This window comes from Lactuca virosa, chromosome 2 (genome assembly GCF_052849685.1).
Source record: "Lactuca virosa cultivar CGN04683 chromosome 2, Lactuca_virosa_CGN04683_v6, whole genome shotgun sequence".
Lineage (NCBI taxonomy): Eukaryota > Viridiplantae > Streptophyta > Magnoliopsida > Asterales > Asteraceae > Lactuca > Lactuca virosa.
This window is the reverse complement of record NC_136427.1, coordinates 48,066,747-48,078,177: the sequence shown is the minus strand read 5'-3', so window position 1 is coordinate 48,078,177 and position 11,431 is coordinate 48,066,747.

The following is an 11,431-nucleotide window of genomic DNA, read 5'->3' as shown; positions in this document are numbered from 1 at the left end:
CTCAGCCGTACACACTTAGCCGTACACACTCAGCCGAACACACTTAGCCGCACACTCAGCCGCACACCTTCAACTGTCAACCGTACACCTTCAATCTTCAGCAGTACACCTTCAATCGAACCCAACCGTACACTCACAAGAATCCAAATTGACACTGATTTGGCTCTGATACCAATTGTAAGTCCCTAATTCTTGAGGTCCAAATCAGTGATCAAACGATATTAAATAAATCAGAGTGTAGAATGAGTAGAAGATAGAATCAATCCAAGCATGCATACATTTATATCAGATAAACGTCAAATACACCTTGGAAAACACGCACATACTTCACCCTATTACAGACACAGACACATGCTATTTATACCACACCCAGCAGCACATGAGTGTATAGCCACACACGCGTGTGCGGCCGCACACACGTTCTTGACCGCACACAGCCATACAAAAGATGCAGTTCACCATAACTACCCCCAAGACCCAAACAAGACCTTTACAAGCCAGATGCCTAGCCCAAACTACTATATTATGACCTATCACCTTGACTAAAGGTACCACCATGTTGTGCAAGGCCTTCGTCTTCCTATCCAAAATAGCCACCGGCCTCTCCACATAATTCAGGTGCTCATCGACCTAAATGTCTTCCATAGGAACCACCACAGAATCATCAACGACACACTTCCAAGGCTGAGAAACATAGAAGGTGTTGTAGATATGACTAAGCTCCTCAAGCATATCTAGTCGATAGGCTACCTTACCTACCCTAGCCACTACTAGGAACGGTCTAGTAAATCGGGGCCCCAACTTTCCCCTCTTCGTGAAGTGTATAACACCCTTCCAGGGTGATTCCTTCAGTAAAACCATATCCCTGACCTGGAACTCTAACTCGGATCGTCGTCGGTCGACATAACGCTTCTGTCAGCTCTGGGTTGTCTGCAATCTCTGCCTGATCTGCTGGATAAGCTCCATAGTCTGAACAACCACCTTGGTCCTAGCTCTGACCTTGTGGCCGACCTCTCCCTAAAAAACTGGTGTACAACACTTCCTTCAATAGAGAAGCTCGAAAGGTGGTGCACCAATACTAGAATGATAGTTGTTGTTGTAAGAAAACCTGGCTAGGGAAAGGTACGAGTCCCAACTCCCACCGAAATCTATCATGCAATCCCTCAACATATCCTCGAGCATCTGATTGGTCCATTCACTCTGTTCATTAGTCTGAGGGTGATAAGTGGTGCTAAAAAGCAGGCTCGTACCCAAATCCTCATGAAACTTCTGCCAAAATCGAGAAGTAAACCGTACATTGCGATCGTATAAAATATAGACTGGTACACCGTGGCGAGCGACAATCTCGTACACATACACTTCGGCCAACTTCTTGGCCGAAGAACTCTCCTGAATGGAAAGAAAGTGGGCACTCTTCGTACACCGGTCAACGATAACCCAAATTGTATCAAAACCATTGGCCGTCCTCGGCAACTTGGCGATGAAATCCATAGTGATATGTTCCCATTTCCACATGGGAACCTCTAAGGGCTGCAACTTACAATGCGGTCTCTAGTGCTCACCCTTGACCATCCAACAGGTCAAAAATCTCTCCACGTATCATGCAATCTCTCATTTCATGCATTGCCACCAATAACTAAGTCTCAAGTCCTGATACATCTTTGTGGCTCTAGGGTGAATCGAGAACCTAGACTTATGAGCCTCCTCCAATACTATCTGCCTGACCCCGCCAAAAAATGGCACCCATAACCAACCGCACCAGGTCAAAAGTACGCTACTATAGGTAGAAAATCTGTCAATCTCACCCCTAATCCTCTCCTGTTACCAATTTACCTTCTTGACTCCCTCGGCTTGAGCCTCCTGATCAAATCCAGAAGTGGGGAGTTGATTCTCATCCTCAAACAGTGTCCTCGAGCAGAAGTACTAGCCGTCTTGTGGTTCAAAGCATCGACGACCACATTGGCCTTCCCCAGATGATAGAGAATCTCACAATCATAATCCTTGATGACGTCAAGCCATCTATGCTCCCTCATGTTCATATTTAGATGATCCATAAGATATCTCAAAATCTTGTGATCCATGTAGATGGTACATCGGACCCCATAGAGATAATGCCTCCAAATCTTGAGGGAAAAAAACCACTGCCCCCAACTCCAAATTATGAGTCGGATACCTAACCTCATGAGGCTTCAACTTCCTGTATGCATAGGCAATGACTCTATCTCTCTGCATGAGAACCACCCCTAAAACTGAGATCGATGCATCACAAAATACCACAAAATCCTTAACACCCTCAGGTAGGGTCAATACAAGGCCCTCACATAACTTCCACCTCAGAGTCTCAAATGCAACTTGCTGCTCATGCCCCCAACAGAAATCCACACTCTTCTTCATCAGGCGAGTCAGAGGAACAAAAATCTTGGAGAAATCATCAATAAATCTCCAATAATAACCAGCCAACCCCAGAAAACTCCTAATCTCAGTTAGGGACTTCAGGACCTCCCACTACATCACTGCCTCGTAAAAAAACTCACACTTAAAGAACTTGGCATAAAGCCTCTCCTATCTTAGCACCCCAAGTAACTCTCTAATATGCTCTTCATGTTGCTCCGTTGTCTTGGAGTAGATAAGAATATCATCAATGAAAAATAATGACCGACCGATCGAGCATCAATCTACACACCTGATTCATCAAATCCATGAACGTTTTTGGTGCGTTGGTGACCCAAAATGGCATCACCACGAACTCATAATGACCATAACGAGTCCAGAACATTGTCTTTTCCACGTCCTGCTCTCAGACTCTTATCTGGTGGTAACCCGATCTCAAATCAATCTTGGAGAACCAAGATGCACCTTGCAAGCTGATCGAAGAGATCATCAATCTTGGGGAGTGGGTAACGATTCTTTGATGTCAACTTGTTCAACTCCCGATAATCAATGCACATAGGTTGAGTCCCATTCTTCTTCTTCACAAACAGGGGTGTTCCCCATTATAAACTGCCCGGTGTGATAAACTGTTTCCCAACAACTAATCAAGCTGAGAAGAAAACTTATGCATCTTTGGTGGTGTGAGGCGTTAATACATCTTAGCAATCGGGGCCACACCGGGGATCAGATCGATCATGAACTCTACCAACCTTACGGGAGGCACACTGGGTAAATCCTCCGAAAATACATCTGGAAACTCTCTGACCACTGGCACAACTGAAACCGAAGCTCTCCCCTCATCCTGAGTGTCAACCACATAAACAAGATAACCCAAACATCGATGCTAAATATATTTCCGAGCTCTAACAGCTGAACAAAAGGCTGAAACAACCCTAGTACCCTCACCATAAATAACCAGTACTTCCCCTCTGGGATTTCGAACTACCACCCGTTGTCTCTCACAGTCGATCATGGCTCCAAATTTTCTCAACCAGTCCATCCCTACAATCATGCACACATCCCCAATAGGGATGGGAATCAAATCGATTGGATAAGACACCCCGAATATCTCCAAGGCACAATCCCAAAAATCCTCAATACAGAAACCCCATGTTCGTTGGCGATGGAAACTCACAACAGACACTCTAACTCCCCAAGAGTCATAATCAAACCCCTAATGAAAGACCGAGACACAAAGTACCGACTCGCACCCGAGTCAAAAAGCATAATAGCAGGCATGGAATTCACTAAGAAGGTACCTACTAGAAATACAATCATAAGCATACAAGAAAATAACTTGACCGAATAATAAATGACAACATACTAGTAACGACATCTGGCACCGCCCTGGCCTCATATTTTGTGAGCTGAAAAGCACGACCCCTAGCCTTCTGGGCCTCAAATCTCCCTTGGCATCAATCCATAATCCTCAAAGTAGACGGGGCTGGTTCCTTCACGAGCCTAGCAGCAAGCAAAGGACACTGGGCCTTCATATGACCCACCTGATCACAATGATAAAAAATCTTGGTACTCGATAGCAGAGCCTGCTGACGACACCTTGTGAAATGCGCCTCATCGCCACATTTTTGGCACCCAGCAGTTGATTAACATGCGCCCTCATGCGCTTTCTTGCACTTGCCACAAGTGTGGAACCTCTGACCTCTAGATCGAGAATCAGCGAGCTTGAAACGCTTCTCTTTTAGTTTTGGTTGAGTTGGGGTATGCCTCTTCTCTCTCCTCTGTGTCTCAATCTCAATCTCTCTCATCCGAGCGAAAGACTACAGCTCGGATAGAGAACTATACCGCTAGGTTGATACAAACTCATGGATCTTCGTCTTGGGTATGCTCAAGTAACGGAACATTTGGACCTGCTATGAAGCATCATGCTCGGGTAAAAAATGCTCTTTCTATAAACATCTTGGTGATCACCATCACCGAATCTTTCGTCTGCCTCAGCAACAGATACTCATGGGATAATCTCTACCTCTCCACCAGCGATACATACTTAATACATAAAATCTTTTCAAATTTCTCCCAAGTCACTGTAATTTTCTCCACAGAAGAATAAGCATCGGTCACAAGCTTCCACCAGTCCTTCATCCCCAAACGAAGAAGGTCCAGGGCATACCTGACCTTCTGGTACTCCAGACATAAACAAGTGAAGAAACATCCCTCCACAACGGATAACCACCTCATAGAAACAATCTGTTCTTTGACGCCGTCAAAATCTGGGGGACTTCGTATTGCTGAAGTTTTGGTACTGAAAAGACCCTATCCCCTATACTCGTGCAGTAGGAACAACAGTAGCCTTTGAGACAACATCATAGCGCTCGGCGAACATCTCAAAAGCATGGTTCTTAATAGACCCAACAACCTCCAGGATCGCCTCCCTAACATCCATGGGTACCTGAGTGGTGATCATCTCCCGAATCTCATCATCCGTCAATCTTGGCCTCGTCGGGCCGCCCGCTCCTGATCTTAAGCCTCTAGTGATCGGCATACTAAAAGCAAACCATAATACATCATAAAAGCCACAATTCATACGATTACAACATTATGGAATTACTAAACCCTCATGGTTCATGACTTCCTTTCTTCTCATATAGGTCAATTGCTTCCAGCAGTATAGGCCCATACTACATTCCACACCTACCCGTATTTATCTCAAGGGATCGTCACGTACCACCCAACCACAAGGCCCAACATTTAGGATACACATATATCCTATACATATTCTCTCAAGAATGTCTAATCCTTCCTCACGCTATCTTGCTACAATCCATACTCACTCACGAAACTGCCACTAACCCTGCAACTGCTCATGCATGCTAATCATACATAACACTGGATTAGATAAACAGTCAAATACCTGATTCTATCTTAAGCCCAGAACTAAACGAGGAGTAGGAAACAATGTTAAATAAAACATTCTGATACTATAAAATCTTAGCTATGTAAAACTATGATGCATATGCTAAGCAACCACAGTAATATTGTCAGTTCCATATATCATAATAAGAAACTCCCCTAGGCTATCATGCATCATACATCAGACAATTCAATCATGCAATTCCTGAAGATCCTTAGCCAACATACTAGCATGCAATTCTATCAATACACAAAACAAGTATGGGTATCTTGGGGAATCACTTTCCTTGGGTCTGGTTGATTGTACACATTGCATGCTTTTTATCTTTCTTTTAGAGTAAATTTTTTTGAAAAACATTTGCAGATCCTTAGTTTGAGTCTGGAATTACACAAGTGTTCATCCAATTCTCTCAAACCAGGGCTCTGATACCAACTTTGATACCAACTTGTAACATCCGAAAAATCATGTCAAAATTTTCATTTTTAAAACAATCTTAAAATCCATAATTCACACAAAATCTAGTTTCTGAAACCATAAGTATAAATCAGAGTATCTCAAAATCATAAGTCAAATAAATATACAGAATGATGTGCACAATCACGCCTTTCCTTTCCCTTGTCCTATGATGTACCAGAAACAATAAAAATCAAATTGTAAGCCAAAGCTTAGTGATTTCCCCCAAAGTACCACACACAGCAACATAATACATTGCACGCAACCAGGCCTGCAACACTAGGTTGGACTACTATCGAGCCTTCAACTTCTAGTTGGACCACTCCGGAGCCTACAACATAAGTTGGAATGCTCCTTTGGGCCTACAGTCTCAACTAGACCACCCAGGTATCTTGGCCTTCAGCACAAAGCAGGAACGCCTCAACCCCACAACACAATAAGATGTCAACACATACAACTATAACCAATAACAAGCAAGTACAGGTAATCATACATATCTACCAGTATAACATATCACCAGTGAATACATGCAATCATATAGATCTACTAGTCTAACATATATCCAACATAGTATCATCTTATTTACAAGGATACATAACCTAGTGGGTCGGCATTGGTGCCTTCGACCCACGAGTACAGTGAGGAAAACTCACCCCACATTCACTACTCCAAACAATGTCTCTATAGGTCACCTATTTAAGAAACAAGGACCCAATCTCAATATACTACTCAATTTACCCTAAATGATCTAAATTCAAACTTGGCCAAAGTCAACGGTCAATAGTCAAAAAGTCAAAGGTCCACATCTAAACTGAGTACCCCCTTCATACTGAATCTATGCCTTGCGTAGAGTATTGCTTGGCTTTTATGGGACAATACAGAGTTACGTACTACGTACCAATATGTATGCCCATCATACTTACACTGAAGCCAAACATTCCATTAAGTGCTTAATACAGAAAGTGTAACACCCCGTCTATTAAATAAAATAAATGAACAAATTAATAAATTAATAGTAGCCCTCAAATCCGTAATAATATAGCAAATGTGTTGGTCTTGAGGGTTAATTGTTACAAGTTTATAAATTGGAGGTTAAAAACGTAAGTTCTGGATTTAATTTGAAAAGGATTTAAGAACTCAGGGTGCGTTTGGTAATTAATGGACTTAAATTGTAAATATCTGAAGGCCTAAGAGGGCTGATTGGTAATTTCGGGATTTATTATGAAAGGAATTTATGAAGTCAGGGGCTAAAGGGTAAGTTTTAGACTTACTTTGAAAAGATCCAATGGGGAGGGACCAGACTCGTAAATATGCTAAAGTTTTAAAATGGTCGGGGTATATAACCCGCCTCCCTCACCATACAAAATCCTAACCCTAATAATGCAGCCGAAATCTCTCCACCTTATGTCTCCCTCTTCGTTTTCCGGCGCCTCACCACCAGCTTTGTTAAGGTCGTCAGCCACCGGACTTCCTCTCGTCCTCCGAACATTCGAAGCGCCGATCAATTGCCGTCTTCAGTTGAAATTCCAGCCGCCATCGGAAGCCACAACCACCTCCATGCGTGCGCTGCTGCCCTCCGACGACGACAAGGCCACATCCACCTCCTTTGCTCCGGTTAGGTCGTCACAAGCTCGCTGCTGCTGGAAGGTTTCGTGAATCGTATGGACTGACCACTGCCACAAGGTGGGTGGCTAGGGTTGTTTTGTAATCAGTTAGGGCGTATGAGTGTTATTTCTGTGATGTATGATTGGGTTTGTTGGCCGGAAAATCAAGAAAATCCACCACCACCGTGAGGTGGTGGCTGTGACCCTCTACCACCACCGGCCGCCACTAGGGTGGCTGTGTGTGTATTATGTTAGTCATTGTGTGTGTGTGTATGTTAGTGAGTGTGTGTGTTATTTTGGATAAAAGCCTTGTAACTGTAATTAGCATTCAATAATGAAAAAAATAATAATAAGCACCAGCGTAAGGTGGTGGCCGCCGCCGTGAGCCGCTATTGACCACCACTACCCGAGGTGCTAGTGGGTGATGCCCCACTAGCAAAACCCTAATGGACCTAGCAAAACCCTAATGGGCTTAAAGATTAATATTGGGCCATGTTTGGGTGGAAACCCTAATTAGGGTTTAGAAAACCCTAATTATGAGTATTTGGGCGTTGGACTTATTGGGGCCCACATTTGGGCCATTGGTATGGAATTATGTATTAAGCCGAATCACACCATATGACTTATTTAGTAGAGTGAGGGACTTAATGAATTAAGTCCTTAATGGTTTAAGTGAGAAACACTTAACCCTAATCATCATTTTATGTGAAACCCTAATTTCGCTTGGGCTTTGTGTTGGGCCATCCAAGAACAAGAAAATGGACTATAACAATTTAATCGGCTTTAGGGTAAGGCCCATAGGAGGGTTTAGGCCCAATTTGGAAAATTGGGCCATAGATGGGCCACAGTTTGGGCCTTAATGATTATATGATGTTGGGCCTTAGAATAACATCATGTATACGCTTTGGCCCAATTTGGAAAATTGTGCCATATGTTTGGCTTTGAGCCATAGTTAAACTTTGGGCCTTTGAATTGGGCCTTGAGACTGAGTCAAGCTAAGTTAAGGGTAAAGTAGTCTTTTACCCCAAGCATGGATTTATGGATATGTGTTAGAACCTAATTATTAATTGGGTGTTATTTTGATAATGACAGATCGGGAATCTGTCATCCAGCAGCTATGGTTTTGTCAGCAGGACTTCAGAAGTGTGAGGTGAGTTCTCTTCCAGTAGGAATGGGTCAAAGGCCACAATGCCGACCCGTTTAGATGTTAGTAGTACCGGACTTCGGTCCGATGCCGGGCAGGGCCCGATGCAGTGATTTATCTTACATGTTAGATGTTAGTTGTACCGGACTTCGGTCTGATGCCGGGCGGGGCCCGATGCAGTGATTTAGCATACATGTTATATGTTATATGTCCCGGACTTCGGTCCGATGCCGAGGAAATCCCGAGAAGTAGTGATGTATGCTTGATGTCTTTGTGATTCATGCATGTTTATGTTATGTGTTATATGTTCCGGGCTTTGGTCCGAGGCCGGGAAAACCCGATGTAGTATATGTGATTATGTTATATGTTTATGCTTATGATATGTTCAGTACATTCTGGACTTCGGTCCGATGCAGTGGGCGGGGCCCAAGTATATTCCGGACTTTGGTCCGACGCCGGGCGGGGCCCGATGCAGTCGGCGGGGCCCAAGTTATTCCGGACTTCGGTCCGATGCTGGGCAGGGCCCAAGTTAGTCCGGACTTCGGTCCGATGCTGGGCGGGGCCAGATGCAGTGGGCAAGGCCTAGTATGTGCTATATATGTTATTGTATGGTATGTGGTAGCATGGGGAGACTCACTAAGCTTCGTGCTTAAAGTTTTCAGTTTTGGTTTCAGGTACTCAGTTTTCAAAAGAAGAGCTCGGGAAGATTGTAGTGCACACACCATTTGATCAGCCTGGGATGTTTATACTCTGATATTAATGACATTTGTTATAGTATTCTGAGATACATTGTTTATAATTTTTCTATGACGTATGATGGTTATGGTTTTATTACTGATTTAAAACGAAATTTTCAGACTGTATTATTGGGACGTTTCAAGTTGGTATCATAGCCTTGGTTTGAGGGATTCAGGCACACTTTCGGGTGTGTCTGAACTCAAAATAAGGAAGTGGTATAAAATTTTCAAAAGAAAAACCATGTTTATAAAAGGATTTTGAGAAAAGAAAACAATTTTATAAAATTATAAAGAAAGGAACTTTGAAAAGAGAAAAGGGTGTGGCGCATACAATCAGTCGAGCTCAAGTAAGTATTCCCAAATTACCCATACAAGTTTATGTTATGTTATGATTATGAGCTTTATGAGGACAACATGATAGATTAGGACTAAGGATCTAGGAAGGATGCCTTATGTGCCTATTATATGTGTATCAGCTTTATGAGAATTGCATGCTAGTTTAGGACTAAGTATCTAGGAAGGATGCCTTATGGTCCTGTTATATGTATCTCAGCTTTATGAACTGCATGCTAGTACAGATTAATCAGGGATAGCCTTAAAGAGATATGTTACGTTACATAATGCGAAAAATTCGTGCTTTTAGGAGTCTTAGTTATATTTTAGTAACTAGTAAATGAATATGTTACGTTATATTTTAGTTTTATTTTATGGTCCTGTCAGACTGTATTTTTGGGACGTTTCAAGTTAGTAACTAGTAACCAAGAGATATGTTACTAAAATATAACTAAGACTCCTAAAATATAATTTTTCTATGACGTATTAATGCTGCTTGCTTCGTGATTTTAGGAGTCTTAGTTATATTTTAGTAACTAGTAAATGAATATGTTACGTTACATAATGCGAGAATTAAATAATTTCAGAAGGTTAGGTCTAGCTCTATTGCGCAACTCTTGTTTGAGTCCAACCGTTGTAGGGTAGGATCTCTCATTCAAAGAATTATCTAGTCCTAGTAATATGTAATAATATTCACGAGCTAGTTAGGGGGAGGTAGCAGGGACTTCTTATGCAGCTGATAGCGGAGAGTGGGTTGGTGATTACCCTATGGCAAGCCTAGGAAGGGTTTAGTATGAGATCAGCAGTAGTAGTAGTAGAAGGGACTTGGCGAAGTCGAGGCAGTTCTTGAGGAAAGTACGGATAGATATGGAAGGTAGTATGGGCCCATACTACTGAAAGTAGAGGATCCGTACTCAAATCAAGGAAGGCTGAGATAAGACCACGGAACTAGTAGTGTGTGAGATCCCTCGAGTTTTGATGAGTATTGTGATGTTAGTGATGGTATATTACCGAGTATTGTGACGCTACGTGGTAGACCATATGGTAGTTCTGGTGTCAACAAGGGATCAGGGTCGGACTCTGTAGCCGGGCAGCTCGATGATCAGATGAGGGAGTTCATTCCATCTGAGAATTACACGCATAATCATTGACTAGACTCCTGTGATCATCAGTATGATCAAGGAGGGTACTTTGGAGATTTGTGACGAGAGGATGAGTGCACTCTGCACTGAGATAGTAGCCATGATAGGGATGCGTACGGTGATGATTCGGGAGCTCAGAGTTTGAGGAGCTCCAGATGATCATGGGTGTTAGGGACCCCATTACTAGTAGAAGATGGTTGGCAGATGTCGCCAACACTTTTCGTACCAGACGTTGTCCCGAAAGGAGACAAGATCCGACTTACTTTCTGTCTCCTGAGGGACATAACACGATATTGACAGGAAGAGGTTGGTTGTGAGTTGAGTGATGAATCGGTTGATGTTATGTCATGGGATGAATTTTTTACCAGATTCTGGGCAGAGTCTGCCCAGGCAATTGAGGCGCATCAGTTGGCGCGAGAGTTGTTAGATCTCCACCATATGACTGAGACTGTGGCAGAGATCACTATCAAGTCTCGGGAAAGAGCTTAATTGGTACCACAGTATGCAGCTGATGAGGAAATGAAGAAGGTAAGGTAACAGGACATACTCCAAATCATAGCAGGGAGATCGTGAGTAACTCGGGGTGCGAGAACCTCAATGAGATGACTTCTAGAGCACGAGAGTGAGATATTGACTTGGAGCACATTAGGAAAAGGGAACTAGATCGGTTGTTTATATAGAAGGGTCTTGGGAGGAGACCTAAGATTTCAGATCAGCTT